Here is an 18194-nt window from a genome sequence, read left to right as displayed (position 1 = left end):
TAACTGAGTCACTGGGGTCAAGCCGCTGTGCAAATGCAAAGCGCTCAGAGACCAGGGTATCAAAGAAAAGAATGGATCCAAGGCAGTGCAGGAAATGGTCGCTAGTGCTCCAAGACCGGGGGTAACTGTTGCTCTTTCATGTGAGTTTCCATTTAATTAGTTTGTCAGTACATGATTCTTCAACCTTGGGACCTCTAGTGAGTTCATCAAGCGCCTTGTAAATCGCATAGTAATACACTAGCAGGCACACGCCTAGGACTCGAGCTCCGACTTGGATACCTGCCCAACGCTTTTAGGTAACAATATTAAAATAGTAGTTTTTCAGTAGAAGTAGAAAGCTATACCATGTTTTTAGTGATCCCAAGTGTGTTAATGAGAGATCAGCTCAGAATTCCGTCCCCCTCCCCCGCCCCGCAATAAAAAAGAGTTTTTACATGTTCTCCTCCCCTCTTTATATTTAGACATATTATATGTAATGTAGTAGCCCTGCGGACTGAAGGATCCTGGGTTCGATTTCGGTCAAGGGCACATGCGGGGGCTGCGAGCTCCATCCCCAGTGAGGGGCATGCAGGAAGCAGACCGATCAATGATTCTCCCTCATCATTGATATTTCTATCTCTCCCTCTCTAAAAATAAATAAAAATATATTTTTGAAAAAGATTGCCCTAACCGGTTTGGCTCAGTGGATACAGTGTCAGCCTGCGGACTGAAAGGTCCCAGGTTCGATTCCGGTCAAGGGCATGTACCTTGGTTGCGGGCACATCCCCAGTGGGAGGTGTGCAGGAGGCAGCTGATCTATGTTTCTCTCTCATTGATGTTTCTAACTCTTTATCCCTCTCCCTTCCTCTCTGTAAAAAAAAAAAAAAAAAAAAAAAATCAATAAAATATATTAAAAAATAAATAAAAAAGAAGATCCTTTAAAAAAAGTAATGTAGTAATTCCAAAATAGATATATACAATGTTGTATTCTTCATTTAACCTAACATGAGTATTTTTCTATTTTGTTTCGTTATAAATGATGCAATAATATTCCTTTGAATAACTGAATTATAACCATTCTTCCTTTAATTTCACCAACTTTCTTTATTGAACATAAGCTTCAACAATAAACTTACTGTATGTTGTTTTCTTTTTTTAGATTACTCCTCAAAATAATTGTTGAATACAGGACTGGGGTAAAGGGCATAAGCCTTTTAAAATAAGTTAGATATTTTAAAGGTACATATTGCCAATTAATTTCCAAAAGATGATACCAGTTTGCAATTTTGCCAGCCATGGATGCAAGGAATAAACCACAGGAATTGGTCTTACACAATTAAAAATGGAGAAACTTAGTAAGTTTTGATTGTGGCCAAATCTATTGTCTGAGTATCCTAGCTTTCCTGTTACATTATTAGGATTCTTAGCAAATGGTTTTAATATTTATTGTCAATTTTTTTCAACCATAATTTGTAAAAATCAGAAAGTTATAATTGCTTATAATAGATAATTTGAAAATGCAGAGATATGTTAAGAATAAAATCCAGAATGATTCCACCACCCAGCAATAAGTACTAAATCACTAAAATAACTCTTTGATAAATTTATTTTCAGTGTTACCAGTTTTTTTGTTTTTCTTTTTCTTTTTCAACCCTAGGCACTGGTTGGATTACCAGGTACCAGGAATACAGGAACTGTGGTGGTAACATACATAATTTACATAGCCTTTGATTCCAGCGCCTGACCCCTTCCCCCAGTACACAGGTTGAAAATTGCTACCATAAAGAGTTTATGAGATTATTGTTCTTTTCTTTTTTCCTTCCCTCACTCACTTTATGTTTTTTTCTACTTTGTTAAAGAATGTAACATTTACATGTTAGTCTCCCACTCTGATGCCTAGCTTTATTATTTATTATTTAAATACTAGTAGCTCCGTGCATGAAATTCATGCACTGGGGTGGGGGAAGGGCCCCTCAGGCTGGCCTTCACCCTCTCCAATCTGAGACCCCTCAGGGAATGTCTAACTACCTGTTTGTGCCCACACTTTTAACAGATAACAGCTCCATTATTGTTTCTTTCTTATGCTTAAAACCATTGGAATTAGTAGGTATTCAAAGTGTGTATACATTTTGGGGGGGACACCCTGTATATCTCTAGTCAGCGGTGAAAAAAACCAACAGCAGATTTGGAACCCCCAGACAGGGAACCTCGCTCACTCCCCACATGTCTCCCCACTTCACTTTCCACCTTCGTGGGCAGCAGGCAAATCAACGTTTTCTCTCATTAATTCAGAAAAGCACGTCCTGTCACCCGCTGCCCTGCTGGAGTGCGCTAGGCCCCAAGCAAGCGAGGCTCAGTCAGGGCAGCCTTCGCTCATGGGTGCTGGCACCCAAAGTGCACATTGCTCCTCTACAGTCACCCCTACTATCCCACTGTTTCACTGAGAGGACGGAATTCCTCTCCGCCTCTGGGTTCTTGATCTTGAACGCTGACCAAAGGCACCTCAGCGAGGGCCGCCCGCACCCACCAGGTGTGTCTGTCTGCATCTGCTCCCGCCTCAGCACCTGCATTAACCCCGCAGAGGTGATCTCGTAGCTGCACTGGCCTCCGTGGGAACAGGGCATCACCACTCCGCCCTCTCACTGTCATCTCACAGGCACCCACCCTCAGCACCCAGAACACCCAGACACTCTCCAAAGGACGTGAGCGCATCAGAGGGGATGTGTGCACATCCGTGGGGGTGTTAGGCATGCTGGGTTGATGGAAGTGCGGTGGAGAGGCGGGGGGAACTTGTGCACACCTTGGTTTGCAACTGTTGCAGGCTCGGGAGGGTGACAGTGTGCTGGGGGATGTTCGCACGCCAGGGGGGGATGTGCACACCAGAGGCCTCTGGCTTTGCAGATCTGCAAACCCCCGTGGTGCGACCAGGAGGACGTCAGTCTGTCCTGCCACGGTGGCTGTCCCTGCGATCCTGCACCTTCTGGGCCAGGAGGCGGATCTTGCGCAGCCACTCCTGGGCGCTGATGGCCTGCAGGCGCTACTTCAGCACAGCGTGCAGGCTCCGCTTGGTGCGCTCACAGCTGTCACCACCGCCATGTGGGGAGTACAGGCCGCCCTCCGCCGGCCTGCCTCCCCTGTCCAGAGGCTCTCTGTGCTGCTCACCTGCCCAGAGTGACTGAGGCTGGGTGGAAGTCAGGCGTCCTGCCCTGTCCAATCCCAGGCAATCCGCCCCTGTGCGAGCTGCGGCCCCGCCGGGAAGGGTCATGGATCCGGGTCCTGGGACCAAGGACAGGCTCAAGCACTGCCCCCCGCCCGACAGGGTCACAGATCCGTGTCATGGTCCTGTGGACAGCCTCAAGCGCTGCCCCTGCCCGCCAGGTCATGGATCCGGGTCCCAGACCGCGGACAGCCTCAAGCGCTGCCCGCCACCCAGCAGGGTCACAGATCCGGGTCCTGGACCACGGACAGCCTTGCCTACTGCCGCCCGCCTTCAGTATGCAAATTAGCCGCCATCTTGTTGCTTCAGGGTGGGGGTCCCCACTGGGGTGCCTGGCCAGTCTGGGTGAGGGGCTGAGGGCTGTTTTCAGGCTGGCAGGCGACTGAGGCTCCCAACTTCTCCTTTTTTTCTTTTTTTAATTTTTATTCTGGGATTTATTTACCTTCTATGGCTGTCATTGGAGCTGAGAGCTGGCTTTAGCTCTGAGGCCTGGCTGCAGCTTTGAGACCTTGGCTGCTGAAAGCAGAGATCTGGGTTTGTTCTATAATTGTAACACTGTTGTGATCCTGCTGGCTGAAGCCCGGCTGGCTGAAAGCAGGTTTCTGGGTTTTGTTTAGCTTCTATAATTGCAACATTGTTTCTTAGACTGCAGCTCAGAGGCCGGCAGTGGCAGGCAGGGAACATTGGCTTCCTCCTTCACTGGAGCAAGCAAGCCTCCTGTTTGCTTCAGCTGCCTGGCTGCCGGCCGCCATCTTGGATGGCAGTTAATTTGCATATCGCCCTGATTAGCCAATGGGAAGCATGTCGGAGTATGGTTAATTACCATGTTTGTCTATTATTAGATAGGATATTTATTATATACATTATATGTTAACATATAAATGCATATTCACCAAATATATGTATTTATTTCCTCCAAGAAGTATATTAAAAATATATTCACTGCTTACCACTAGTCTTGTGGCTGAAGTTTCCTCATTCTTGTGGTCAGATGAAGTTGGTCTTCCAATAGAATCATCAGGAATAGCTTATGAAAACAATATTCTCTGAGTTCTTCATGTTAAAAATAGCTTTTTCTATAGACCTGAAACTTGAAGGACTTGAGTTATATAAAATCCTTTGTTCATACTTTTTTTCTAAGCATTTTTTAAAATATTGCTTCATTATCCTGATTTCTGCATTGTTCTTTGTAAATATTGGACATCTGACATGTGGAATGCTATTGTAAATTCAATTAAAAAGTTCTACATTGAAAATAAAATTACTTGAATTACTTGTTTTTATTGTAACAATATGGACACTAGGTTTGTTGGAGCACAACATCATGGCACAGTTTCTTAGCAAATTAAGAAACCTATGAAGTAAAAATATACTTGGGATTGGTGGTGCTGGTGCACATATAATTTTATTTACTTAAGCTGCGATGGCATTCAAATTAAAATAGAACCCTAATTGTGAAAATTTGCAAATATTTCCTACATAGAATAACTGAACTGAATTTGTGTGGGAAGCCTATGTTGAATGAAAAACAAAATTAGGTGAAAAAAAAAAGAAAATAAAACCTCATCCTGGAAGCACATTTACTTTTTGTTTCTCTGCGTTAATCAAACTTTTAGAAATGTCCTGAACTCATTTTTCTACTCTGTAAATCAATATAAATGTCCTACAAGTAATACTGCATATTTTTTAATGATTTTCCCAAAACTTGGTTACTTTGTTTTTCGAAATAAGCTGAACATCTTTAACCAAAATAGTTCATAAAATTGGATTGCTTAAAATTCTCCACTTTTGAAGTCTTTAGTGAATTGCAATTTTAAAAACAGATTACAAACAAGAATACATTGAAACGTATCCCTACAAAGCCAGGGAGAAAAGAAAACATACATCAATAAAGAGGACTAGAGATGATAATTTGTACATTAAAAAAGCACACATTTATGTTTATGCTCTTTAGCACTCACACACACAGTGATCTGAAGAGTTCAACTTTGATAACGTTACCGAATATTCACTATTGGCAGCAATCCCCACAGAAGTCATTTATTAAATTCCCACATCCGAATTGTAAAGGACATTTCCTTACAATAAATTCTCGTTTGTTTTTACTTTTAAAAAATGTCCATTCTAAGATGGTATGCCTATTTGTTTTTATAGCATCACAACAAGGGAGGTGAGAATCATACACATTTTGTCTCCCACCTCACATTCTCTGGGCTCACCATTTTACTCCATTGCGGATGAACCCGGAAAACATCTCATTCCATCTGCATCACCTACCTTTCCCTCTTCAGTCCCAGGCTTCTCTGGTGCGATTGTGTAAAACGCCTGATGGAATCAAACTTGGAAGTAGGAGGAGGAAACATTTACTGGTGCAAGTCTTGCCCAATGTGCAGGTGGGGACTGGTGGTACATGCTCCCGATTCTTTCTCAGGTGGACAATTCTGAGGTGCAGTCTATATGGCTTCTTGGAGGAATTGGGTCCCAGCTACTTAACTGCAGTAATAATATTGCTCAATAATATATCCTGGGAGTTCATTTTCTTCCTTTCTTTTCCCAGTTTCCCACTCTTCTTTGAATTAATTTCCTAAAGTAAACTATTTTACTTTTGTCTCCTGCTCTGCTTTTGGAGAGGACCTAAACTGAGACAAACTGAAATATGTGCATTCTTACTGAATATCTGTTTTTAAAATTAAAGCTCCAAAAATGAAATTCATCATATTTCAGAAGTTTATAGACTAAATGCTCTATTATTAGAAAAAGTGAAGACAACTTTATAGTTTGAAAGTTTGAAGCTATTGTGGATTAGAAAGAATGATTTCCTTGGGCAATAATTGCTTAAATCACATCTCCTTTATTATCTAAAAGGCCAGCTTTTCTAAACAATTTCATTTTCATTATGCTTAGGAACTTTACATGGCACCTATGAGGGTTAATGACTTGGTTTGTAGATTTGAATAAACCAAAATTTTAAAATGTGTTGTTGACTCATTTATTTGTAGCCCATTTTTATAATTTTATAAATACAGAAAAAAACACTAAAATTTTCATTTTCTATGAAATTTTATATGCATGGTTCTAATTTTGGATTATTCTATACTACACTTTTTTCTAAAAAGAAATCCCATTTTAGTGATAGTTTTTTCTATATCATACTTCCTTCCAAACAAGAAACTTATGCTGTTTTTTTAATAGTGGATAACAAAGAACATTTTTAAAGACGACCAAGACATACAAATTTACTTTATATTTCCAACTAAAATGTAAGATCCTTGAAAGTGGGTGCTTTTGTCTCTTGGTTCACTATTATATCCTGAATGCTTAGAATAATGATCGACATAAGATAGGCACTCAATAGATATTTGTTGAATACAGTAGATGAATGAATTTATATGTACTCAGTAGGGAAAGAGCTAGAAGATGGAAAATTCACAAATTATCACAAGTTTTTCTTCAGTCTGCAGCATTTGGAGCAAAAAATTATATAGAGAAATTAACTTAGAGATATTTATATTATAATTAATAAAACAATGTTAAACTCCTGAAAGATATGAAAAGTCCATGTATATTGAAAAGTAAGTTTGCATGAAAGCAGCAGAAAGAAGGAATACTTTTAAATGTTTAAGGGTTAAGTTGAATTTTATTTCTTTTTAAAAAAAACTAAGTATTTGTCCTGGCCAGTGGGATCAGTGGTTAGAGCATTGGCCTGGTCACGGAGGGGGTTTTGGGTTCGATTCCTAATCAAGGGCATGTTCCTTGGTTGCAGATTTGATCCCAGGCCCTGTTGGGCAAGTGCAGCAGGCAACCAATCCATGTGGCCCTCTTACATCTCTCTCTTACATCTCTCTCTCTCTCTCTCTCTCTCTCTCTCTCTCTCTCTCTCTCTCTCCTGTCCCCCTTCCCTCCCTTCCTTCCACTTTCTCTAAAAAAGCAATAAAGAATATATCCTTGGGTGAGGATTAACAAACAAGTATTTAACTATGGATAATTATGTACTCAGCCTTGCAAAGCTTAAACATTGTTATACAATATATCAGTAAATGTTATTCACCACAAGATGGCAGCAGAGACTTATTTTTGAGTCACTAGACACCCTCAGTCAATACCAAAAATAATGCATTTTTTAAAAGCTATAATGTATTGGAGGTACCACTTCATCAGAAAGATTTTATCATTGGTGTCTAGAGTTTCTATGACTCTTTATACTTGCCTCCTCTCTTTTAAATTCTCTACTTCCATTGCATTTTGTACATTTCCAGATTAATCTTACATTACAAATATTTACATGTCTCACCTTCACTAAAAATTTTTAAAATAATATTCTATACCATACAGAAATTTAAAAGATTATATTATTCACTCAACCAATTTAGTAACTATACTCTATTTACAAGGCACTGTGATATGTAATAGGAGTAGAAACAAACACGTAAGTTTTTCATTTTGGGAGTTAATGTAAAGATGTAGCTTCACAAAGCACTTACCTAGAAAAAATCTCATTTGAGGACTGTGGAGGAGCAAAAAGAAGAATGGGCATGAGAAGGGAGTTCAACTGTGAGCTTTGAGTCTGGGATTCAGGAATAAAATCTAGGTTTGAGAGAGCAGTTTGGGAATTATCAACATAACAGTAAAACTGAAGAGCATATAAATATAATTTATATATTACTGACTCTTTAAATTTAAAATGTATATACATGATAGCTGCAAAAATATTTTAAAACTATAGACATGATTAATGTAAAATTCATGCAGGTTATCTTAACTGCTAACATTTTGGTGTACATATTTTCAGACTTATCTCACATATAAACACAACTGATACATGCATAGTCTGAATATCTATCTATATATATGTAACAGATCATAAATGGGGTCATAATACACATCCTGTTTTTATAACTGCAATTCACTTAAGATATAGTAAAGAAGGGGATGGTGGAGATGACAGCAAATGAGACTGAAAAAGAAAAGCCTGGAAGCTGTATATGCATTGGGAGAATAGCCATGTATGACAAGAATTGAGTGACTTTTAGGGATGAAGAATTTAGTGTCAAATTCTGCAGAGTGATTAAACGAGAAAATAAGTCATTTTCCTGCAAGAAGATTCCTTTGGAAAGACAGGATGGTATCTCCACAGAAAGTCTGAATAGAGGAATAGTGTTTATTGATAGACTTATTTAAAGTAGAAGAGATTAAAGTATGAATATAATTTGTGAAAAAGAGCCTGGTATAGCTCATGTGGTTGAACATCGCCCATGCAAGAAGTTGCAGGTTCCAGAATGCCCAAGTTTTGGGCTCAATCCCCAGTAGGGGGTGTGCAGGAGGCAGTCGATCAATGTGATCCATGTTTCTCATTGATCTTTCTCTCTCTCTCTCTCTCTCTCTCTCTCTCTTCCTCCTTCCCTCCCTCCCTATCCCTTCCTCTCTCTCTAAAGCCAATAAAAAACATATTTAAAACAACAACAACAAACAAACAAACAAAACAGAGCCTGGTAGACAAAGAAATCTAAAATGTAAGAAAAGTAAAGAATAAATAATATAATACTATTCTGAAAATGGTCAGATATGGTCTAAAGCTAGGTGAAGCATTTGTTTATACACGGAGAAAATGTTTTTGTTTTTCTTTTTCTCCTGAGTCTGGGGAAAATTATGTAAAAATGAGTGTAAATATAGTGAAATATTTAGGTATGGGGTGGAGAGTTCATACTCAAGGATCTTCACAAGATGGTCTTAGTCCTTTCTTTGTTAATTCACTTCATGTGGCTTACTACACGATTCAAATGGAATTAGTTCTTACCCCACTATGTACCATGATTTCATATGCTTTGTTTATTGCACTCTCTCTTCCAATCTCTTCTTGTTTAAAGCTTATACATTCTTCAATGCCCAGAACAAGTTTAACTCCTGTGTGGAGACCCCTCACCACCTAATCCAGTTCAAGGGCAACTTCTCATTACCTGGAGTTTATAGGAAAACTAGTGAATGTTATCTCTAAAATCAGAACCAGTATAGAACACTGGAGGGAAATAAAACAGGTGTAAGTGGGATGGAAGTTTAGGGGAGAACCTTCCAGACCTTTCATGGTCTGACATCAGAGAATCTAGGGACAATGGAGGGGTCTCTTTGTTTTAATCTGTTTCAGTCATTTTAGAAAACATATTAAGTGCTCCTAAAATTAATTCAACCCACTGCTTTTTGAAAGCACAGATTTCACTCTTATTATTAAACTAGAGGCCCAGTGCACAAAATTCATGCACTAGAGGGGGTTCCCTCATCCCGGATTGTGAGAGGGCGAAGGCCAGGCCAAGGGACCCCACCGGTGCACGATTGGGGCTCGGGAGGGATGCAGGAGGTTGGCCAGTCAAGGAGGAACCACGGGAGGGCGCTGGGGCCTGTCCAGCCCATCTCGCTCAGTCCCAATTGGCCGCACCCCAGCAGGAAGCTAACCTACAAGTCAGAGCATCTGCCCCTGGAGATAAGTGCCCATCATAGCCAGTGGTTGAGCGGCCTTAGCATACATTAGCATATTACACTTTGATTGGTTGAATGGCCGATCAGATGACTGGACACCTAGCATATTAGGCTTTTATTATAGAGGATGTAAAATGCATATTAGATTTGACTCATCATTAACAAATGTTTAATTTTTTGTTTCTGTTTAAGTTTTCCCAGGGTAATTCTAAAATTGTGCTAGTTATTTATATCACATGTGACTTTTTTTTATCAATATGGTAGAATAAAATGAAGAAGAAGAATAAAAGCAGTTGGATATTAATATAATAATAAAAAACAAGGACTGAGAAGAGCCAGATTTGGATGAAGAAGACCTGACATTTAGTCCAGATGTATAATCTTGGGCATGCCACATGCTTTCTAGCCTAAAAATAGGTTGTGGGGAGTATCAATTCAAAGAGTTCCTGTAAAAATGTGTTGTGAACCAAACACTTGCAAAAGTATTAGTAAAGTTGTTTTAGAAGCTTTCTTGTAAAAGTATGTCATGGTTTTTATTTAAGAAGCTTTATGATATTTAAATTTTCAATTATAAGTTTTATAGATTTGGATACCCATATTGACAGCAATTTGGTTTTCATTGCTTAGTACAAGTTTGACAATTATAAGTCCCACAGCAAATGTTTGTGAAATTAACAGTGAACAACTGGCTGTATCCTGAATCCTATCAAAATTATTTTATTTTAAGCATAAGAGGTCTTTATTATACTTTAGAAATATAGATGCAGAATAGTTTGTTCAGTTTTTAGGTAATAGGTATTTAACTTTACATTTTTCTTTTTGCTCATGCACATAAAATATCTTAATCAGAATTGTTACAAAAATTGATTATTTTTGGTATGAATATATTTGGAGGAATAGATGTTGTTACATTAGTTTAATCTGTTGGTCACTTTTCTCTACACTGTTAACCGTGAATAATTTTGCCATTTTCATTTTAAACTTATTGAAATTATTTTTGCTAATATATTTTTTCTTATAAAGTTTATAACAAGATTTGATCCATTGTGATTTTTTTGGCCTAAATAATATATAATTTATAACATTTTCTTTGGTGACCATTATTTCTACCAGATCCAATGTGCCTGCATCATATTTTATGTCATAATGCTACCCTGGGAGTTGTACCTATTTGCAAATGTATTTGCACCAATCACACTCATCAAAAATTAAAGACTGAAAGTTTATATTTATTTGTTGACTAATCTTAAAAATCTACATATAGAATGATTATCATCAGATGTTTTAAGATTAAACTAATGTCCGGAGCTACTTTCTTATATGGATAAGCCAATTTTTCCTTATTTTGTCAATCATTCTATGTCCTGGCAATGTTTCTAATTCATATTTTACTATACTTATAATGTACCTTTCTTTTCTTAAAGTCTGCAAAATGAGTCAGCTTAGTAGATATCATTTAAGTAGACACTGAAAAATCATATTTGGTTAATATATGTGGTCCTGAATAATGTATGCTTAGGCTTTCCTCCATTTCTTTGAAAAAGCGAATACAAATTATTTCATGGAAAATATTATAATAAAATAGTCATTAGTTGGCCAAGAGATAATTTAATGAGGATTTCATAAAAATCAAAGCAGAATGTGTTAAGAGGACTAAAGAGAAATAAGATAACATTGTAATATAATAACAGAAAATTTAAATAAATATAGTTTCAGGGAAAATGTCCTAATACTAAAATCATGCTGTGAAATATCTTCCCATGGGAAGTGTGAACACTTCAGTTATTCAAAACCAGCCAGGAAACAGCATCAAAAAATATACCCTTGGGAGTAATGTTATACAGTGGTTGCGTCGATTAAGAGCCTTCTCGGCGTTTACCATATCTACTTGGTATGACTTAAGCAAAATAGCAACTTTCACATAGTACTTGCCATTGGAAAGTAGAAATTAAAAAAATAATGTGACTAGTTCAGGTAACATGATTCTTTTAATAAAATACAGTTATATTTTACTAAGCTATCAAATATTAAGAGTAATGATTTTCAAAGAATTTTTAAAATAAAAATATTACGAAGTGTTGTCAGGCTCCATTACATATTTTTACTCACACATATTACTTCTCTGGAAAAATAACTTTATAGTTGAAAAGTTGAAAAGAAAGAGGGCTAATGAAATGAAAAGAAAAAAATAAATAGTAGGGAAAACAAAAAACATATGTCACACACTCAATGGGCATCAGGCTTTAATGGAACCAATGCAAGGAGTGTTCCTACTAAAACAAAAAAAAACACAAATCCATATGTTTCTGCTTTGAATGTGTTAAAGAAGTAAATAATTGCTCTCTCTGGTTTTTATTTTTATTTTTAGGTGAATATACATCTCTTACTGGTAGTATTATCATTTTTAAAATCTCATGTAAAGACTATTTCATTGGTTAAGCTTCTGAATATCTTTTTCACAATATTTCAGTTCCTTTTTTATTATTGAAAGTAACTAAATATGTTGAAAGATAATGATGTAAACTACAACTCCAGATACATAATATTTATGATATTGCATATTCATTAAAAAAAAGAAAGTCCAGGGCCCTTTGAAAACAACAAAAGCCAACTAAATAATGTCTAAATATGTGCATGGCAATGCTTCAGTTGAACTATGTAAATATAATTTCTTAATTTTTATTAATATCAAAGAACACGGGATCATTCCATTTTTTTATATTCATTACTACATACGACAACACAACAATTCAGTGCTTAGTCTGTTCCTGGCTCTTTACATTAAACTAGAGGCCTGCTGCATGACATTCGTGCACTGGAGGTGTGGGGTTCCCGCAGCCCAGCCTGCGCCCTCTCGCAGTCCAGGATCTGTCGGTGGCAAGGAGTGGGCCTAAGCAGGCAGGCGGACATCCCCCGAGGGGTTCTTAGCGCTGCTGTGGAGATGGGAGAGGCTCCCGCCACCACTGCTGCACTCACCAGCTGTGAGCCTGGTTTCTGGCTTAGTTGCACTCCCCCTGTAGGAGTGCACTGACCATCAGGGGGCAGCTCCTGCACTGAGCATCTGCCCCCTCGTGGTCAGTGTGTGGCATAGCGACCGCTTGTTCTGCTGTTCAGTCAATTTGCATATTAGGGTTTTATTATATATGATAGTCCTCTAAGAAACTGAGATGGGTAGGTACTTTATTAATCCAGTTTTTCAGATTAGGACAACAAGGCATAGAGGAGTTAATTAACGTGCCTAAATTATCACAGCTGGTAGGTCAAAAAGATTAACTCAAAGCCAGGCATTCTGAATCCAAAGCTTATATCTGTAGCTCTTCCCAAAGCATTTTTTTTAAAAAAAGCTTATTCTATAGTATTTGTGAGTTATAAAATTTGTACAATAGAGTTGGAATCTATTTGGTAGTGCTTGTATAATTTGAAGACACTTTCAGGTAGAAATTGACTGTTACTATCTTCTCAGTAAGTGTTCTATTGTAGTGAAAGTTAAGTCTTACTTTTATTCCTAACCTCCTAGTACAATGTCAGTACAGTATATAATTCCGAGGTTACCCAATGCATATTTTTTGAATATGTTATACATGAAAATTTCACAGAGGAAGTTACTCAAAAAAAGGGGGCTGGGGTAAAGAGCAATCTTTGGAAGCTACTTTTACTCCATGGAGCAGCTTTTAAAAATAATTAAAAGTTTTATTTGGGATTTATTGATGATTCACAAGCATCATTAAAAATATAATATTGGCCGAAACCGGTTTGGCTCAGTGGATAGAGCGTCGGCCTGCGGACTGAAGGGTCCCAGGTTCGATTCCAGTCAGGGGCATGTGCCTGGGTTGCGGGCACATCCCCAGTGGGAGGTGTGCAGGAGGCAGCTGATCGATGTTTCTCTCTCATTGATGTTTCTGACTCTCTATCTCTCTCCCTTCCTCTCTGTGAAAGATCAATAAAATAGATTTAAAATATATATATATATATATATCCTATCTAATAAAAGAGAAAAATGGTAATTGGCGTACGACGATACCCTTTTCATTGGCTAATCAGGGCTATATGCAAATTAACTGCCAACTATGATTGGCAGTTAACTGCCAACTATGATTGGCAGTTAACTGCCAACAAGATGGCAGTTAATTTGCATATGTAGGCACAATGCAGGGAGGCCAAAGGGAAAGCAGGAAGAAGCCCCCTGCCACTGACAGTGATCGGAAACCCAGGGGGGAGCTAAGAGCTGGGGGGCAGGGCAAAGGCGGCCCTGGGGCCGCCTTTGCCCTGCCCCCAGCCATGATCAGAGAATCAGGCGCCTTTGCCGCTCTGGCCAGTGATAGCAGGAAGTAGGGGTGGAGCCAGCGATGGGAGCTGGGCACGGTCGAAGCTGGCAGTCCCGGGAGCTAGGGGTCCCTTGCCTGGGCCTAAAGCGGAGCCCACGATCACGGGGCCGCTGCAGCTGCGGGTCCCCGCTGCCTGGGCCGGACACCTAGGCTAGAGGCATTAGGCCTGGGCAGGGGCGGAGCCTGCAACCACGGGGAGCTGGGGGTCCCCTGCCCAGGCCTGATACCTCTGCCGGAGGCCTCAGGCCTGGTCAAGGGGCCGATCCGGTGATTGGTGATCGGAGGGTGATGAGGGTCAACTCCTCTGGCCGAGGCATCAGGCCTGGGTGGGGGGCGGAGCCGGGGATTGGGGGGATATGATGGTCCCCTTGCCCAGGCCTGAAGCCTGGGTCAGAGGCGTCAGGCTTGGGCGGGGGGTGGAGCAAGCGATCAGAGGGAGATGGGGGTCTCCTGCCCAGGCATGATTCCTGGGCCAGAGGCCTCAGGCCTGGGCGGGGGCCAGAGCCAGTGATCAGGGGAAGATGGGGGTCCCCTGTCCAAGCCTGACACCTCTGGCGGAGGCGTCAGGCCTGGGCAAGGGGCCGATCAGGCGATCAGAGGGTGATGGGGGTCTATGCCTCTGGCGGAGGCGTCAGGCCTAGGCAAGGGGCCGATTAGGCGATCGGAGGGTGATGGGGGTCTACGCCTCTGGCCGAGGCATCAGGCCTGGGCAAGGGGCCGATCCTGCGATTGGAGGGTGATGGGGGTCAACGCCTGAGGGCTCCCAGTATGTGAGAGGGGGCAGGCTGGGCTGAGGGACACTCCCCCCCCCACACACACACACACCCAGTGCACGAATTTCGTGCACCGGGCCCCTAGTATATATATATATATATATATATATATATATATATATATATATATATATATATATATTAATACTGAGAGATCCCATGTACCCTTCACCTGGTTTCTCCCCATGGTGACATCTTGTTAAGCTATCATACAAATACCATGAGGAGGACATTGATATTGATACAATCCATTTATCTTATTCAGATTTACCCAGTTTTGCATGTACTCATTTGTGTGTGTACTTAGTTGTATGCAATTTTGTCACATGTATTGCTGTTGTATGTAACTACCATCACAGTCAAGATACAAAACAGTGTCATCCCTATAAAGTTCCCTATTGTTCCTTTATTTTATAATAATAATTATTCTTATAATTATTATCATTTTAGTCCTCATTCAAGGACATTTTTTTATTGATTTTTAGAGAGTGTAAGGGAGGGAGGAGGGGGAAGGAAAGAGGGAGAAAGAGAGAGAGAAACATAGATGTGAGACACATTGATTGGCTGCCTTTTGCATGTGCCTTGGCCAGGGCCAGGTTCGAACCTGCAATCCAGGTATGTGTCCTGAATGGAAATCGAACCTACAACCCTTCGTGTGAGGGCCAATGCTCTAACCACAGGGAAACACCAGCCAGGGCCCTACTGTCCCTTTTGTCACCTTTTGACAAAAGTGCTTGGATTGCACTTTTGTCACCAAGCCCTCCAGATCCTGCCCCTTCCTTAATCCCTAATGACCACTCATTTGGTCTCCATCTCTGTACTTTTGTCATTTTTAGAATGTTATATGAGTGGAATTCTACACTAAAAAGCCTTTTGTAACTGTTTTCTCACTCAGTATAATTCCCTGGAGACTTATCCAAGTTATTGCATTTATCATGACTTCATTCTTTTTTATTGCTGCGTAGTGTTCCATAGTATGTATGTGCCCCAGTTTGTTTAACCTTTCACTCACTGAAGAACATCTGTGTTGTTTCCAGTGTGTAGCCATTACAAATAAAGCTGTTATAAACATTTGTTACAGTTTTGGTTTTTTTTGCATGAATGTTACATTCATTTATTTGGGGTAAATGTCCAAGAGTGTAATTGCTGAGTCATATGGTAGTTGCATGTTTAATTTTGTGAAAAACTTCCATGGTGTTCTGCAGTGGCTGTCATATTTTACATTCCCACCAGCAATGTATGAATGCTCCTATTTCTCTGCTTGCTTGCCAGCATTTGGTATTGTTACTATTTTTCATTTTAGCACTTCTGATAGGTGTGTAGTAATATCTCATTATAATTTTAATTTTTATTTCTCTAATGGCAAATCATGTTAAACATCTTTTCTGTGCTATCTAGTTTATCCTTTTTAGTGGTATATGGATGGCAAAATTTATTTTCCATTTATATATCCTCTTGGATGAAATGTTTGTTCATCTTTTGCCTGCTTTCAAATTGTATTGTTCTTCGCTGTCGAGTTTTGAGAGTTCTTTATATAGTTCAGATACTTATTCTTGGTCATTTATATAATCTAGATACTATTCCTTTGTGTAGTTTGCAAATATTTTCTCCCACAAAATGGTTTTAAAATCTCTTAACAGTATTTTTTATGGTAAGTTTTAACTTTGATGAGGTTTAATTTATCAATTTTTCTTTTATGGATTGCAGTTTTGTCATCAAATTAAGAATTCATCCTCTAGCCGTAGCTGGTTTGGCTCAGTGGATAGAGAGTCAGCCTGCGGACTGAAGGGTCCCGGGTTCAATTCCGGTCAAGGGCATGTATCTGGGTTTGTGGGCACATCCCCAGTAGTGGGTGTGCAGGAGGCAGCTGATCGATGTTTCTCATCGATGATTCTAACTCTCTATCTCTCTCCCTTCCTCTCTGTAAAAAAATAAAATACATATTTTTTAAAAAAAGAATTCATCCTCTAGCCTTAGATCCTGAATATATTTTCTACCTTTTCCCTAGAAATTTTATATTTGTTTATAATTCATTTTGAATTAACTTAAACATTTTATATATCATATGAGTTCTAAGTTGAGGGTGTTTTTTTTTTTTTGTTATGGAAAGGCTATCTTTCTTCCATTGAATCATTTTTTTTTAAGTTTATATTTGTAAAAATCTGTTGGGCTAACTCATATGGGTGTATTTATTTATTCTTCATTTTGTTCCATTGATCTATGTAAAGATATTTTAAGATATATTTAATACCAAGAAAAAAGAAGAGAAAAATCCTATATCAGAGGTCAGCAAATACTTTCTTAAAAATTCAGATAGTAAATATTTCTGGCTTTGTGATCTGTGTCACAAATACTCACTCTGCTGTTAGGCGAAAGCAGCCATAAACAGTACATAAATAAATGGGTGTGACTATCTTCCAATTATGTTTTATTTATAAAGTACGCAGCAGATTAGATTTGGCCCATAGGCTATGGTTTGCCAATTCCTCTTCTACAGAAGAAAGTAATAATTGAGGTGAAAAATCTAATTGTCCAGAAAGTATTGGATATTTGTAAAATACTGCTAAATTCCTCCCTATACTACAGTATTTACCATGCTAATGGCTTGTTTTCATCCTAATCAATAATCTCACTTGAGTAACATATGACAGCATTTTAAAAGGAAAACACTCTTGTATATTGCTAATGATTATTAAATTACTTTCTACTCTGGTATTATTCAAATATGTAAAAACATAAAAATAATATATTTTTCTTTTGTTTATAGCTCTTATGTGTTTACATAAGCAAAACTATGAAACAAGAAAAATTAATATTAACAAAATTAATTTGCTATAATGAATGCATGTCTTGTTCAATATAAATAACTTTCCTCAAGTTGAAAATGGAATTGTCTCTTTGAAAGCAGAGGTTGAAATGATTATGTGATGATTCAATTCTTCATAACCTTTTTCTACTTAATTACTTTTAGTACGTTGTTTATTTTATACATATTTATGATATTTGGCTGTCACTTGGCAAAACTCATCAATTACAGTTAAGTGTTTATTTTGTTGTTAGACTCTGATGATTAAAAGCTTGTTATACTATTATCATAAACACAAACTGTGTATTGACTTTATGAAGCAGTGCTTAGGTTTAAGATGGTCTTCAGATGATCCAGGATATACTTATATCAAATATCACATAAATTAAACTATAAAGTTTTTAAAAGTCTTATTCACAATAACCCCTGTATATATGTCCAATAAAACGTCATTCAGGAAATGCTGATCTTTACTCTTTCTATTTAAAAGCTGGCAGCACAGTCTTGTGAAAATAGTTTCTGCCTAAACATATCTATAGGCTGTGGAAAAAAGTGGGTGTATGTAACTTACCTATAGGTATTTGCTTTGGTATAATTAATTTATTCTGGAGGCCTCACATGGAATC

This window comes from Myotis daubentonii, chromosome 9 (genome assembly GCF_963259705.1).
Source record: "Myotis daubentonii chromosome 9, mMyoDau2.1, whole genome shotgun sequence".
NCBI classification, from domain to species: domain Eukaryota; kingdom Metazoa; phylum Chordata; class Mammalia; order Chiroptera; family Vespertilionidae; genus Myotis; species Myotis daubentonii.
Note: the sequence above shows the minus strand (reverse complement) of the source record.